This window comes from Lissotriton helveticus, chromosome 3_1 (assembly GCF_964261635.1).
Source record: "Lissotriton helveticus chromosome 3_1, aLisHel1.1, whole genome shotgun sequence".
Classification (NCBI taxonomy): Eukaryota; Metazoa; Chordata; class Amphibia; order Caudata; family Salamandridae; genus Lissotriton; species Lissotriton helveticus.
Window position 1 is genome coordinate 1,103,366,042 of NC_136061.1, and position 16,286 is coordinate 1,103,382,327.

At 44.3% G+C, this 16,286-nt stretch overlaps 1 protein-coding gene across 3 annotated transcripts in view; it reads left to right on the plus strand.

Moving 5' to 3' along the window:
* The window catches only part of WDSUB1 (WD repeat, sterile alpha motif and U-box domain containing 1), a 321,017-nt gene that overhangs the window by 240,354 nt on the left and 64,377 nt on the right, over positions 1–16,286 (plus strand). The gene's annotated exons all lie outside the window — the stretch shown is intronic.

Sequence of the window (16,286 nt, forward strand, 5' to 3'; positions counted from 1 at the left end):
AGTATCTCTAGTTTACTCCCCTATAGCTGTCTTTCTTTTAACATAAGTGTCTGTTTCCTTCCCTTATACTTACTGTTTTTGGTTCGCTTCCGGTTCGCGTACCGGCGAGCGAACTGGGAAGCGAACTAAGAGAAATAGAGGTTGGCACAGTTCCAAATATTGTACCAATTTTTTAATAACGGGGAGGTAGTTCTGAAAAGAACTTTTTTTTTTATTTTTCTGAACATTTTTTTACTGTTTTTGAATTTTTCGGAACAGTTTTATATTTTTTTGGGTTTTTCTTGGAGGGGGCAATGAAAACGATTCATTGTAAAGGGCTCAACAGGAGCAACAAAACAAAAAAAAGAAGTATTTATTATTTTGGGCGTTTCGGACAAACTTGCATATGATAGTCAATAGCTCTGTTGATCAGAGTGATGCTTTTTTCTCCGTAGGAAATGAATCCATCGCAAAATGCGCAGATGTGTTTTACATCACCAAATCTCATTTGTATATTTGGCACCATCTCCCTGCCCTCTGGTCCCGTTACTTCCGGTACAACAGATCTTCTGGCCATAATAGGGAGATTATCTAGGTCGTTCCGAAACTGTGCAGCACTGTAGTTGTTAGGATGCCACCTAGTCATATGGCGATGCATTGTGTAGTTTCCGAAACTGTATTTTTTGTCGGTCCCTCTGGACAGTCTATCTTGACATATAAGGCAAGTTACGTATCTTGCATTTACTTTTTTCTGACCTTTGGGAATTTTAAAAAATTGCCAAATGAAGTTTTCTTTCCGGTGAGACGTCCTGGGCTGCTCAGGCAAAAACTGCCTCTCTTCGTGCTCGTCCTCCTGTTCCTCTTCTTCTTCTTCTTGTTGAATTATAACTTGAGCAGGTGGTCCACTCTTCCTTGGATGTGGTGGAGGTGGTGGGGAAGCACCAGCTGAAGCTACTAAAGAAGCCATTGCTCAGTGATCACAAAGGGTCTTTCTCTCACAATGATGAAAGTCAGAGTGAGGAAAGAAGGAGGGATTTTCATCATTTGGGAAAAACAAGAGTTCTCAACCAATCAAAAGTGTTCATTTTAGATTATATGACCTAGTCTTACATCATTAGGAAACCAAAAGTGAAATGAACCAATGAAAAGTGTTATTACCAAGTCACATGACTTGCTGTGTTTACGTTAAGCGCTTTGCAGGGCCTCCCGGTTTGCTTCCAGAAACCTGCGCTTTGCGACTCGCTTCGCGTACCAGTTCGCTAACGTAGTACGTCATATGACGTATCACGCGACAACGTGAAACGTCATGCGGACGGGAGGCGTCACGATGTTGTTTTGTAACGCGGCACTTGCGGTAAAGAAACGTTTACCGGCTCGCGGTCTATTTCGCGGCATCAAGGTCAGCTAACGGGAAGCTTCCCGATTTGCGAAGCGGGAACGAAGAAAAAAAAAAATTTAAAAAAAAAATTCTTCATAAACATATAAAATATATTTTTGGATTTAAAGAAGAATACATTTTACAGCTACAGATATTAGCTGTTAAAAAACCAATGAAATTCACAGAAAAAACCATAGGTTATGGACCATATATAGTTAGGAATTAGCATTTACAAAACCTTGAAAATTCACTGAAAAAACCATAGGTTATAGACCATATATAGTTAGGAATTAGCATTTACAAAACCTTGAAAATTCACTGAAAAAACCATAGGTTATAGACCATATATAGTTAGGAATTAGCATTTAAAAAACCTTATTTTACTCACACAAAACCATTGAAATTCCATATATAGTTAGTTGCACTAACTATATATCGCGCACCCGCAATCCACTGCTGATCATGTCACATATTACATCATTCATGACATGGTCAGTGACATCACTGATGACATCACTGATGACATCTCAAATGACATCACTGATGACATCACTGATGACATCTCATTTGACATCATTCTTGTGCTAATACGATAAACCTCTTCAGACTCTAATATAACCTTAGATACACTCAGTGTATACAGACACTCACACACTGCCACTCATCCATGGAGTTACTCACACACCCAGTCAGTCATGCAAAGAAACAATCTCACCTCCATTTCTTCAACTATACAGTTAAACACACCTTACTTATTGAAACATATACTAACACATATTTACTCTCTTATACAATCCCTGATACAAGTTCACAATGATCGATACAACCACTCACTCATTCAGTGGCTCTCATGCACAGTTATTTATATATGCCAACTCTCACATGTACTGTGTTTTACATATGTACTTACTATGACATGTAGCATTGAGATATCCATTCACTCATCAATACACTCATGCACACAGTCAACTGCCCATGTAGCTGTTTCCACATGCACTCTTGAACTCATACACCTAGTGAATAAACTGCTCACACATCTATGCATAGAGTCACACACCTTCCAGCCACCCCCACACAAACTCAATCTCCCATAGAAATACTTGGGCAACCAATTAATAACACATATAGCCTCTCGTATAGCTAATGATCAACACATGCAGCAGTTTACAGAACAACAGACATAATGATGCACAAATTAAGACAGTTTAGTCACTAACCCATGCATTCAGTGAGACACATTTAATCACTCACTCATACAGTCAGTCATGCACCTACTAAATCCTTCATCCAGACACTTATACATCCACTCAAGACATATTTTAACTTTACAGAAAAATACAGTCACTGGATGTTGTCATCAGTGATGTCATTTGAGATGTCATCAGTGATGTCACTGACCATGTCATGAATGATGTAATATGTGACATGATCAGCAGTGGATTGCGGGTGCGCGATATATAGTTAGTGCAACTAACTATATATGGAATTTCAATGGTTTTGTGTGAGTAAAATAAGGTTTTTTAAATGCTAATTCCTAACTATATATGGTCTATAACCTATGGTTTTTTCAGTGAATATATATATATATATATATATATAACCAATTGGGAGTTACTTGTGAACTTTAAAACTAAAAAGAAGTACTCACCTTTGTTAATCACTGGGGGAAAAAAACGGAATAACTTCCTTTAAACTGGAAAAAACGGACTATGGTCCTTTTTCAATGTCTTGGAAGCTACGTTTAAAAATCTAACGAACCCACTGACATTGCAGCTAGAGGCATTTGAGGAAGAGTCGCCTGACTCGAAACGCGTCATGCCCTTGAATCTTTTAATAAAAGAACGAACCAAGTATTTATGGTGTGGTCTGTGCAGAGTTGTAAATAGCGCATGTTTCTGTTGGATATATATATATATATATATATATATACATATAATATTGTGTGACGTACAGTAAAGATATTTTATAATGCATCCCTACATTTTTATTGACATTATGCTTATTTGCTTATTACTGTACACTATACCTGCTTCTTTAAAAAAGAATATTATTTGTGTGCTGGCTTGAAGACTCAGTACACCCGTAGTTCACAGTAATATTCCAGAAGCTTATACAGGCAAGCATATTACAACTAAGCAATGCTGTTGCATTTCATTCATGTTATTTTCCTTCGTAAAGGAGTCCTTATTTTTCTTAGTTAGGTGAAATTATTTTTCATATTTTTATTAATGTTTCAAGTGTTAATAGATGAAAAGACATTTAAAAGAAACATATGTAACTGCTTTATATGCAGAATGTTACACGATTTGTTGGGTTCTCCCTCTAAGGCACTGTCGGATTGTTGGTGCGGTCACTGGCCAACAATACATTTCCAACTCAAAAACACAGACTAGGAGAGAAAAAGGCAGGCATTATCCTTATGTTCTCCTTGGAGTTTCTCACTATGGGTTAAATAACAAATGCATTCCCTCTTTTAGCTGCACACATTCTAGTGTCCTGAGAAGACGTGGAACATATTCCATGTTGAGACTGGCAAACTCCACTTCATACTTGCTGTTCCTTACTGTTCATGCACGAGGAATTAGCAGGCCCTTTTCTCTGGCGATATTGGATATAGGCCCTGTTCACCGCGAAGTTCTGTCAGTATTTCCTAGGAGATATGTAAAACACTGTTCCGTAAGGAATCATTCAGAATCCTTTATATGTTTTTGCAGGGGCTACTGCCCTCTCCCCCCTGCTAACACATTCAATGTTGGTACAAAAGGGGGTGGTGATGGACGGAGCATCTGAATCAATCAAACACTCACACCCAGTCAAAAGATCCATCATCCCCTTTTGTAACACATTCAATGTTGCAAGGACTCTCAATGTTACTATTTTAATTGGAATGATTCCTTACCGAACAGTGTTTTACAAATGGCCTCATTACCAATGTTCCCTGGAACACAGGTTGCCCCGTGTTCTCTGTAGTTAGAGTTTCTCTGGAGGTAAAGAACAAGAGGTATTTAGTACAAGGCTAGGTGCTGTGGCTAGCTAATTATGAAAGTGGTACAAAAGGGGGTGGTGGAAAAAAAAGGCGGTGGTGATGGACAGAGCATCTGAACCAATCAAACACTCACACCCAGTCAACAGATCTGGGTTTAATCCATCACCGTTCTTTAGCCCACTCTGCCACCCCAGTTCAGACATGGCTATATGCAAATCAGTCTGACCCTGTGCCTCATGGGAACAGTCCAGCCCGAACTGCCAAGCCATGCCTTCCCTGGACCGGAAACAAACTTCCGAGGAACGGTTTCTGGCATTTCAGCCGTCTTCAGCCCGGCTTGCTTGAATCCAGTGGAAAAGTGAGCAAGTTCCCATGAGGCACAGGGTCAGACAGATCTATTGACTGGGTGTGTTTGATTGGTTCAGATGCTCCGTCCATCACCACCCCCTTTTGTACCGCCTAGCATAATTATCAAGTCACTAGTTCTAGCTGGTTCGATCGATTATATTGAGCCAGCTTTCTAAGAGAGATTTTTCTACCCATAAGGTGAATTCATCTTTTTCGGTGGCCCATCCAAAATAGGTTTTGCACCTGATTGCTTGGAAGTTTTACTGATACTTTAAGAAAGTTGCACTTTACGTTGGTATTGCCTTTTTGTTTTCTGTTCTTGCCTTCTTTTAGTACAGTAGAACGTCTCTAGTGGAAGGGTGATAGAAGTCCTTGGGAGACTGTCAATGGTTTGTTGTTTGGATACGTGCTTGAGGATCAGTGCAACAGGTAAAGCCATGCCTGATCTGAATTGCTTTAAAAGGACACTAGTGCCTGGCAAACTGGGGTAACAAGGTTATCAGTTGAAAGGGCTTGCTCTTAACAAGGTCATTACAAATTCTGTAAAGTCCAGATACCACAATTTATGGAATGGAATGGACAGATTCACTGATCTCTTTAGCCAACTAATATAGGAAGAATACATAAGCCAGACGGGAGAGCAAGTAAACTATGGAGCATCAGCTTCTAGTGAGAAAGTAACTCATTAAGTCAAGGATGCTTTTGGCCTTTGGAGTCTCCAGAGGCTAGCTTGGATGTATCTGTCAAACTTGAAGTAGGATGCATAGCACATAGATTACAACCTTCTGTTTGAGGACCAGTGCTAATCACAGCAGAATCACTGAGCACAAGATCAGTGATACTTCTTGATGGTAAGAGAAAGTTCAGTCTGCTAACTGTATATGCGGTTCAGTGCTAGGCTTCTCTTTTTGCGCAAACTGGCAGTTTATCATTAAAAGATGGATGCATGATTTTTTTTTTTTTTTTTTTTTTAATCTGTTTATTAGCATAGTAAGCAAAGCAGTTACAGAAATTACTAGGCCCAGTAGGAGGCAAGGTAATACAATCGTGTGTCTGCTTAGAACAAATAACTGCATAGTTCTCTTGAGTTTTCATTTTGTTGATGACTATAACCGTTCCAATTAAACAAACCCCGGTCAATCCCTCCCCCACCCTCAACCAACCCACCCGACACTCTCACAATAAACATATGTCTGAATGATCATTAAACTGGGCCACCCATGGTGCTATAACATGTAGCTTCATCTATCTGCACACATAGTTGGAACGAGGCAAAGGTCCGTGATTTGAGAGTCCTCGCACCCTATCGTAGCGCACCACAGTCAGTGATAGTGCATGAAAGTCCGGCTAGGACACATTTATTCTAAAATCGGCGAGCCACACGTATCCCCGTCATCCCCTTCATCTCCTGTTTCAAACATTCCCAGAGTGGCAAACCAGTCCAGCGAGATTGACGTTTTCCGCAGACCTCTGTGTTCCTCTCGCTGCAGTGCCTCTCCCTCAGCCTTACTCCATCGTACCACTTCCGCCTTCCATAGTTCAGGGTTGGGAGGTTTGGGTGATTTCCACCTCATCGTAATTGCACGCTTCGCCAGCAACAGGGCCAGGTCCGAAAAACGTGCCGCCACGGTTCTGGTACGTTGTGAGGGTCTCAACCCCAGTAATGTGTATTCTAGTGTAGTAGAGCTGGACAGAGCACCCGCTCTCTCGAGTGACTCATGGACCGTGGTCCAGTAATAACCTAATTTGGGGCATTGCCACAGCATGTGCATCAGTGATGCGTCTTCGGTGTCACATCGGGGGCAATTGCTTTTCGCATCAGGGAACATCACATGTATGCGGTGCGGGGTCAGGTAGGCTCTATGTAGCAGCATCAATTGAATGAATTTAAACTTGGGGTTCCTTGCTACCTTCTTGGGAAACCGTAGTATACGCTCCCACTCTTTGTCCCTCAGGGGCCTACCAATATCTCCTACCCAAGTTTCCTGGAGTGGCGACAGAGCGAGTGCCCTCCCCTTCCTGATGCTAGCAGTGAGCCATCGTGTCAGGTGGGCACCCGTGCCCATTAGGTAGTGCATTGTGATGAGAGGGTTTGTAATAGGCTCCTGGCCCTCAGGGGACCACTTATGTGTTATATAATGGCGAAGGCCAGCGTGTAGAAGGAATGTACCTCTAGGAACTCCCTGGGTGGTTCTAAAATCTTCAAAAGGACAACAGGTGCCCCTCTGCAAACAGGTCACCCACATGCGACACTCCCGCATCATGCCATTGCTCAAGCGAGTTCGCCGTAAGCGTTCCCGAACCCAGCGGGATGCCCAAGAGCGGGATTGTGGGCGCATAAGATGACGTAGGGGAGGTATACTTTAATGCCTTCCGCCAGTAAAGTATCGCTAGTCTGAGTAGAGGTGGGGTGTCTCTCGGTATATCCGAGTTGGGCAAAAGCAATGTGTGTATCCTTCCCATTTCATGTGCCCCATCCGCCATATTGATCTCCTGAAGGTTGCGACCCGCCACCCAGAAGGCCAGCCATTGGAGCTGACACGCATAGTTGTAAGCTCTAAAGTCCGGCATGCCCATACCGCCGGCGTCAGAGGGGAGCTGCAGCTTGGACAGACCTATACGTCTGCGGCCGTGCCCCCATACAAGTTCAGTGAGTAGAGTGTCAAGGGTCTTGAATGTCGCCGCTGGGATCAGGTACGGCAGATTGGTGAAGTGGTAGAGAAGACGGGGGAGCATCACCATTTTAGATATCGCTACTCTGCCGGGTATTGAGAGTGGCAGTGTGAGCCAGAATTGGATCTGCGATTTCAGTGCTCTGATGGCCCTCCCAAGGTTACCGTCCATCATCGTGTCAGCTTCCCTATAAATCTGCATCCCCAGGTATCTGAAGGTGGTTTCAGCCATCTGGAACTCGTGGGGGGCGAAGGGCAGGGGGGTAGTCAGGCCTGTGGTAGCAAACGTGAATCCATAGGACTTGGATTCGCTTATGGTCAGGCCAGATATCGTTCTAAAGTCCTCAAAGACCTGGGAAACAGGGCTCAAGTCGCCCTTCAAGTCTCGGAGATACAATATAATATCATCCGCGTAGGCGGACACAATATGTGCCGCCCCATGCTGTAGAATGCCATACTGGGGGGCCATCAACCGGAGTTTACAGAGCATAGGCTCGAGAGCAAGGACGAAGAGGAGGGGGGAGAGTGGGCAGCCCTGCCTGGTGCCCCGTGAGATAGCTATAGGGGCTGATATATGGCCGGAGGTACGGAGGTACGCACTCTAGCTGTGGGGACGGTGTACAGCAATCGAACCCAGGCGAGGAATTCAGGTGGAATCCCAAATTTAGACAACGTGTCAAACATATAGTCCCACCTAAGGGAATCAAATGCTTGCTTCAAATCTAGGGATATGCAGCCTTCAGAGCTCGTGTCCTCCCGGTCTCCGAGCATAAGCTGGGCCAATCGCCTGAGATTCATGGCCGTGTTGCGGCCCGGAACAAAACCACATTGGTCCGAGTGGATCAGCTGTGGTACGTATTGCACGAGCCTTGACGCCAGCACCTTGCTCAATATCTTGGAGTCAGTATTGAGGAGGGACAGGGGTCTGTAGTCGGCCATATGTAGCCCTTCTTTAGCGGGTTTTAAGAGGGAGGTGATTAACGCCTGCATAGACGATTGTGGTAGGGCGGTAGTCCGTAGTGCTTCCAGATAAACAGTGTGTAACCGGGGGGCCAGAAGGTCTATGTACGTTGCATAAAAGTCGGCCGGTAGGCCATCTGTACCGGGGGTCTTGCCCTTTGGGAGAGCTCGTATTGCCTGCCTGATTTCAGCAACTGTAATGGTGCGCTTCAGGTCTTCGGTTTGCCTGCCAGTGAGTCGAGGTAGGTCCAAGTCCCTCGTGAAGGCCTCGAATGCCACCTCGGGAAGGGGCTGTGGGGGGCTGTACAGCGTGGTGTAATATTCCCTGAACGCCGTGTTAATCCCAATTTGGGTGGTAGTTGGGCTGCCCGTCTGGTCTAAAATTTTCAGGATAGGGTGACTAACTGGGGAATCCCGTAATAGGCGGGCTAGAAGGGGACCAGCTCTATCTGCCTGAGTATGCTGCCTATTCGTGTATTCTCGATAGTAGCTCTGCATGTCTGATGTGAGCCTCTTGCTGTGGTGTGAAGGGTGCATTTGTGCCGGCAGCTTCATTCTCTAGGGATGCTAGCGAGCCCTCCACCTCTTTCAGTTGATTGATTACCTCCCGTTTCCTGCCCACCCCAGCGGCCATTGCTGCCCCCCTTAGACAAACTTTAAAAGCGTCCCATTCCACTTGACGGGTACTGGCTGTGTTCACATTTGTGGAGAAGTAGGTTACTATAGCATCGGACAAGGAGGCCCGGAATACCGAGTCTTCAAGGAGGTCTGGAGACAATCTCCAATTTGGGATGGGGGCCAGCCGCCTGCCCCACTGCCAGGTGAGTTCTACGGCGCTGTGATCGGACAGAGTTTTCCCCATGTGTTGGGCCTGGACAATTGAATCCGCTACGGAGCGGGAGCAGAAAATATGGTCAATTCTGGTGTGAAGCTGGTGCGGTGGGGAGAAAAAAGTGTATTCCCTCTCCTGTGAATGTGTGCTGCGCCATGTGTCTGTCAGGTCCCAGCCCTCGGCCCACCTCGTAAGAGCATCCGCCTGTTTCCTACTCTCAGCTGCCTGTAAAGGGGGATGTGACCTATCTAATGTAACATCGAGCACAGCATTGAAATCACCCCCAATAAACCAGCGATAATCAGCCCAGTCTGCAAGTACCCCATTCACTGTTAACAAGAACTCCGATTGATTTGAGTTTGGCGAGTACACACATCCAAATACAACAGCATCCCCATCCAACAGCCCCCGCACAAATACATATCGGCCCTCATTATCGATTCTTTGCTCTAACGCCTGGAAGGGGACAGAGCCACGGAACCAGATCGCCGCTCCCCTTGAGAACGCAGAATAGGAGGTAGCAAAAAGTTGCCCCCTCCATTTCTTGCGCAGTTTCACAGTTTCAGCAGCGTTCAAATGTGTCTCTTGCAGGCAAGCAATCTGTGTCCCGCTGCGGTTAAGCTGGGCCAAGAGTCTATGACGTGTCTGTACTGCTCCCATGCCACGCACATTCCAGGTGCACAATTGGTATTTATTAAGCGGCCCCATGACCATCTGTGTGACGCGGCCCAGGGAAACACCCGGGTGCCCATGTTAGTTCTGCTTTGCAATAATGTGAGAGTGCCATGAGAACAAGTAACCCCTGAACAAGAAGGTCCCCAAGCCAACGTGCCCGGGAGCCAAACCGTGGTGCCCAACGTGGGCAGAAGTCAGTGAAGTTCGTGTGCATACCGAGGGGTGGCAGGCCTCCGTCGACTGTTACTGAACGGCCTGCATGGGCTAGTTAGCCCTCAACAAAGTGGGTCCCCCATGCAACCCACCATATACGAAAAGGGGGGGGGAGTTCAGGTATACGTTACCACCCGGAGGGGATCATACTCGCAGCAGATCAGAACTCCTCTGCCATCTGGGCTGTAATCTTCGGAAACAGCGGCAAGCTGTCTACTGACCCAGACACCTCCGTGTGGGTGTCGGTGGTGGCGGTGTGCCCATCCTCAAGGGCTTCCGCGTCGTGAGCTGCCAATGCCTCTTCTGTTAGCTGCTGTCGCGGAGTTGATGACGAGTGACCTTCCTTTCGAGTACTAGGAGAGTAAAAGATGGATGCATGATAACCCTCTTTTCTGTTTCTTCCTTTCAACTTATAAGGTGCAGCATTTTTTCCTTTGGGAGTAACTGAATTGTTTGAAGGGTCTGTGTTATACTTTCTATATTTTGCAATGAAAAATACAACTGGAATGTTTCATACTCTTTACCACATCTACAACATATAATCATACCTACCCTTCAAGACGTACACTATACTGGGTTCTGAAAGGAGATCATTTGTGCCGAGTTCATTCATGTATTCGTTATTGGTTTGATAAGACACAAGTAAGAACATTTGAAAAAACTTCACATTAAAAAATAGCACAGAGAAACAATCCATTATAAAACAAAAAGTAATTCAGTTTCAACATAAAATGAAAGCATCCGCAATATACAAAGAAATGCAAAATTCCTTAGCAGCAGTTTATATGTTTCACTGGTAACTTAAATATATACAAATGTCTTTCTTTTCCCCTCTCTTAAAAATAAAGCAACCAAAATTGCTATCTTTTCAGGACCCAAGGAGAAAATAATAATTGGATACCTCATTTATTGTCTGATGGCAACCTTTTTTTGAACAGCGGCTCACATTCTTTTCTTACAAATTTAATTTACCAGAAAAAGTAAAATTATATGCACAAACTTATTTAAGGTACTTTGTGGGAGGCTACATTCAAACAAAATGAAAGCTTGGTTAATAATCTCAACCTTAATCGAAAACCCACAACAACATAATATGATATTGCTAGACATATTTGGGCAAGGAGTAGTCAATAGCATTAATACTGGGCCAGAAAATCCTTACTTGCGTTGACTTGTACCAGTGAACATTTATCGCTAATATAATCTTTGTCAGCCTTTTTTTTTTATACCTTATTTTTCATTTCATCAACATATAACAAGACAGTCATTACATGCATAGACCTAGTATGACAATACAGCCTATACATGAGAGGGCTAATTAAAAAGCATTCAATAATCTCATGCGTACAGTGCTGTTTTCCTGTTCTCCAGGAGACGGACATGGGTTCCCCCTTCCATGTCAATATGGTATCTTATAACTATGCAGGCTTACTACTCTCCCTCAGCATCTTGGTGTTCTGAGTCACCGAAGCCAGAGCTTGGTGTCAAGAGTCTGTTGTCGCCCTGGAATCAGGATCTAGAAGTTTATCTGTAAGGGCCCGCCAGGTGTTTGGTGTATCCTCAATTTTGTCATCCCTATGCCAGAGTGCTATTGTCGGGGCTCGCTAAGGAATCCATGTGATTGCAGTTTTGCGCTGCGCTAGTACTATGAACAGTTGCCCAAACATAACTAATTTTACTGCCCTTCGGGTATTTAAAAAAGCCTAGTAAACAACTTTGGTGCATCAAGACTATGGGTAGTTGAGTGGCACGAACCATCTCATCCACTGCTAGTGTCCAGAAGCTGTACACTTCATCACTGGAGCAGGCTCAGTGTAGAAAGTCCGCCCCCATAGCATTACAGTAAGAACATGTATCCGGTCGAGACTCAGCCATGCGATGGAGATCTTTAGGTGCTAAGTTGCTTCTTTGCAAATAATTGTAATTTATCAGCCAATAGCGGGCATTACTAGAGACTGTTCGCGTTAGTTCACATACCCGTTGCCAATCCGCATCTCCCATTGGGGTGTCAAGGTCTAAATTCCACGCCACGCGGGTCCATTGTGGGGCTTCTACCGTGTCGACCGCTTAGCTCTTTAAAGGTGTGTAATCAGTTGTCTGCCCAAACCATAGGCCAGCAGTATCTCAAAGGTTTGAGCAGGTTGCGGGGCTGCGGGATAACACGGCCAGGTGTGTTTGTTTCTTCTAGGCCAGTGTGTTGAAGAATTGCCCTTGGCCTAGTCCAAACTCTACACAGGCATTTTCAAATTAAATGAAGGACTCGTCTGGCTAAAGGTCGCCCCATAGTTCACATCTCCCCTCTTTCCATGTCTGGAAGGACATTTTGATCGTCATCTGCTTGGCTGGTTTTAATATCCATATTGGAAGTTCCAATACAGTGCACGCTTAAGTCCTGCAACAAAAACCATTGCCACACCCTGGCCGTCTGTAACACAATATATGGAGTGTCTCTGGGTGTACCTTCTCTCTCCATCAGTAGTTCAGGAAGACAACCGGCGTATCTCCCAACTAGGGTCTGCGTCCAGCTACTCTACTACGCCCACCTGCCCATTGGAACGAGATTAGGAGTGAGTCCAACTGATGAAACAATCGTGCTGGGAGTGGGCATAACATGTTCTGGAGTAGGTACAGACATCTGGGCAGGAATGCCATCTTGGAGAGGGCTAAACTGCCATCAGGGACGGGGGAGGGGGGCGTATTTCAGAAGGTCATCAAGTTTTTGAGAGAGTCAAGCACTCTACCCATATTAAGCTGCAATTGTTGTGCTCTAGTGTGGGCTACCTGGATTCTCAGGTATCTAAGAGATACCAGTTCCTAGCACAATCCCAGGGTGGGGAGATGTTCGATCGAAGTCCTAATCAGGGAGGCCAGAAGGAACATCAGAAGTTTGGTCCAGTTAATTCGGAGTCCCGATATGTCTCCGAATTCCTCCAGGAGATGCAGGAGCACTGGCATTGCAATACATGTTGAAGAGACATAAAATAAAGCAGCATCTCCATACAATGAGTGAATAGGGTGTTTGTTTTGCAGTTGTATACTGCAGGCACGCAGTTGTTGTTGCGCTGTAATTGCCAGTGGCTCTTTTGTTAGGGTGAACAGGAATGAGGAGAGCAGACACCTCTACCATGTTCCATGGCCTAATGTCCACGTCTTCAATAGAGTCTGTCCCCTCGACATTAGGGATACAAAAGGGGGATGATGGACGAAGCGTTTGAACAAATCAAACACTCAACCCCAGTCAACTGATCTGGGTTTAATCCATCACCATTCTTTAGTTCACTCAGCCACCCCAGTTCAGACATGGCTATATGCAAATCAGTCTGACCCTGTGCCTTATGGGAACAGTCCAGCCCGAACTGCCAAGCCATGTCTTCCCTGGACCGGAAACAAGCATCCTGGGACCGGTTTCGGATTCATAATCCTCATCAGCCAGGCTATCTTGAATCCAGTGGCCAAGTGAACAAGGGACTCGCGTCTGAGTATACCCTGCCACACTTAGGGCGAACAAAGCGATACAAAAGGGGATGATGGACGGAGCGTTTGAACAAATCAAACACTCACCCCCAGTCAACTGATCTGGGTTTAATCCATCACCATTCTTTAGTTCACTCAGCCACCCCAGTTCAGACATGGCTATATGCAAATCAGTCTGACCCTGTGCCTTATGGGAACAGTCCAGCCCGAACTGCCAAGCCATGTCTTCCCTGGACCGGAAACAAGCATCCTGGGACCGGTTTCGGATTCATAATCCTCATCAGCCAGGCTATCTTGAATCCAGTGGCCAAGTGAACAAGGGACTCACGTCTGAGTATACCCTGCCACACTTAGGGCGAACAAAGCGATACAAAAGGGGATGATGGACGGAGCGTTTGAACAAATCAAACACTCACCCCCAGTCAACTGATCTGGGTTTAATCCATCACCATTCTTTAGTTCACTCAGCCACCCCAGTTCAGACATGGCTATATGCAAATCAGTCTGACCCTGTGCCTTATGGGAACAGTCCAGCCCGAACTGCCAAGCCATGTCTTCCCTGGACCGGAAACAAGCATCCTGGGACCGGTTTCGGATTCATAATCCTCATCAGCCAGGCTATCTTGAATCCAGTGGCCAAGTGAACAAGGGACTCACGTCTGAGTATACCATGGCCACTGGTTATACTGTTTTATGTGTATGTACCAACCCGCAATGTTTCAATATTCGTAAAAACCCCTACTTCTGATTGGACAAGGAGATGGGGAGAGGTCATCACACCATACCAACGTAATACTTTTTCTTTAGTTCATTGTTCAATATTCCCGCCCCTTAATTTACTTTCCCAAGCTTTATTCCCACCCGCATTTCACATTAGGAATGAATACGATGTATGCACATTTTTACTTCTTTCCTTCCCTCTTTGGGTCGAAAGGTGAGGTTCCCAAGCGCATCTTTGCTAGAGCGACCTTGGCTGAGTTTCAACTTGATTCATCATGTTCCGGACAGGGTTTGGGTGCGCTAGCGCAAAAGTCAGGGAGGGTAGGAATTTCAGTCACCCTCCAGACCCAAATACGAACTTTCAAGAAATCAAAGAAAGACATGTTAAAATTCCAAAATAAATGAATGCACTGTATACCACTTATCTCTCTACTCTAATCCCATTAATTTATTTTAACTTTTGCATTAGCAATTTAATAAAAACGTGCAAAGTTTTAGTTCAGCATAGAATGTGCATTAACATGTGTTTTTCAAGCGCCATTTTAATAGCGACTGTGCAACTGCAAAGTTTTCCCACCAAAAGCAAAAGACGTCGTACTCCGTAGGTGCAGTAGACGCAGGCGCAGAAGATTCCCGCGTTTTCGGCAGCCATTTTAAGACACTCAGGGTATTTATTTGTAATACACATAGACAAGCTTCCACTGGATTCTTTATTGAGGAATGTAATGCAATATTAGTATTTAAGAACATGTTGGTTTCCTTCCTACAAAACCTTGCTCCATTACTTAGTATATCCATATGTCTCTATAACGCCAACGGGGTCAATCCAATACTGCAGGTTACCTGTATATAATAAAGTGTTCATGTGATAGTCCTGTATATTTGCCTCATAGCCTTTGGCTTCTTTCAAGAATTCACAAAGGTCACAAAATGGCACTGGCGGACACCATAGCTTCTGTGCATCTTGAGAGATTGAACATCTACTCCTCGTGTGCCAACATTAACATATAAGCCTAAGTTTGAGAATGTAGTGCAGTGAGAAGTGATAACACTCCCTAAGGGTATGGTCATGTTGGCTAACTTGAACAACAGTAAATTCAGGTTCAGTTTATCAAAATCAGATTTAAAATACACAAAACCCACGGCCAAAAGTGGCAGAGCATGTATATTTTATGCACAGTGTAATTTAATGCAAAAATGTGATGCCTCGATGGTTGACCTGCAAAAATCCCTACCTGCTTTAAAGGGATCAGCTGATTGGCTACCGCACAATACTCCAGTGCCTCCCGTAAAATCCTAGCAAATATGTGTGCTGAAACATCAATTGTAGAACGCAATCTCTAGGCCATTTAGGTTTCATTTATTAATAGAAGGCTTGTGTAACAAGCAGTTCCATCTCACGGGAATCACTCTTGAAAGTGTAGTCAAACTGTTATATGTTAATATAAATGTAGCCTAAAGCTTATGGTTCATTTTATAGACAACTTGGAGAAATCTTGTACGATTCTTAGATTTACGTGCTCCACTCCTTCTTCCCTATTGTAAGACTCATAATGTGAGGTTAAGTGTAATCTGAGGAATTTATAGCTGAAACCACATACAGCTCTTTGTCTATAGTTTACGCTATCACATATGTTTTACTTTTAGTTGTTAAGCACTACATTGCCTGCTGTGAAAAAATATACTAGGGTTTCCCATTCTTATGAAAATTAATCATTGACGCATGTGACTCTATCAAAGATATTAAGGAAGGAGAAACTATAGTTAAAACTAACTTACTTTTTCTTATGACATGTTCACCAGTAGATCTCCCTGTTTTGCTTTCAATAACTCTGCATATTACATGCAAAGAGGCTATTTTTGCCAGATAACGGTGAGTGGCTCTTATTGATTGTTTTCTGAATTCCAGTAATTGAACAATTGATGTTCAATTTTAGTTTATTTTCAAACATTTCAGGGGAGGGCCCTCATAGTAAAAGTGGAATCAAATGAAATGAGCTCTCCGACTGATACTTTTACGTGGTAATTTACTTTATAGGAGCAGCCTCT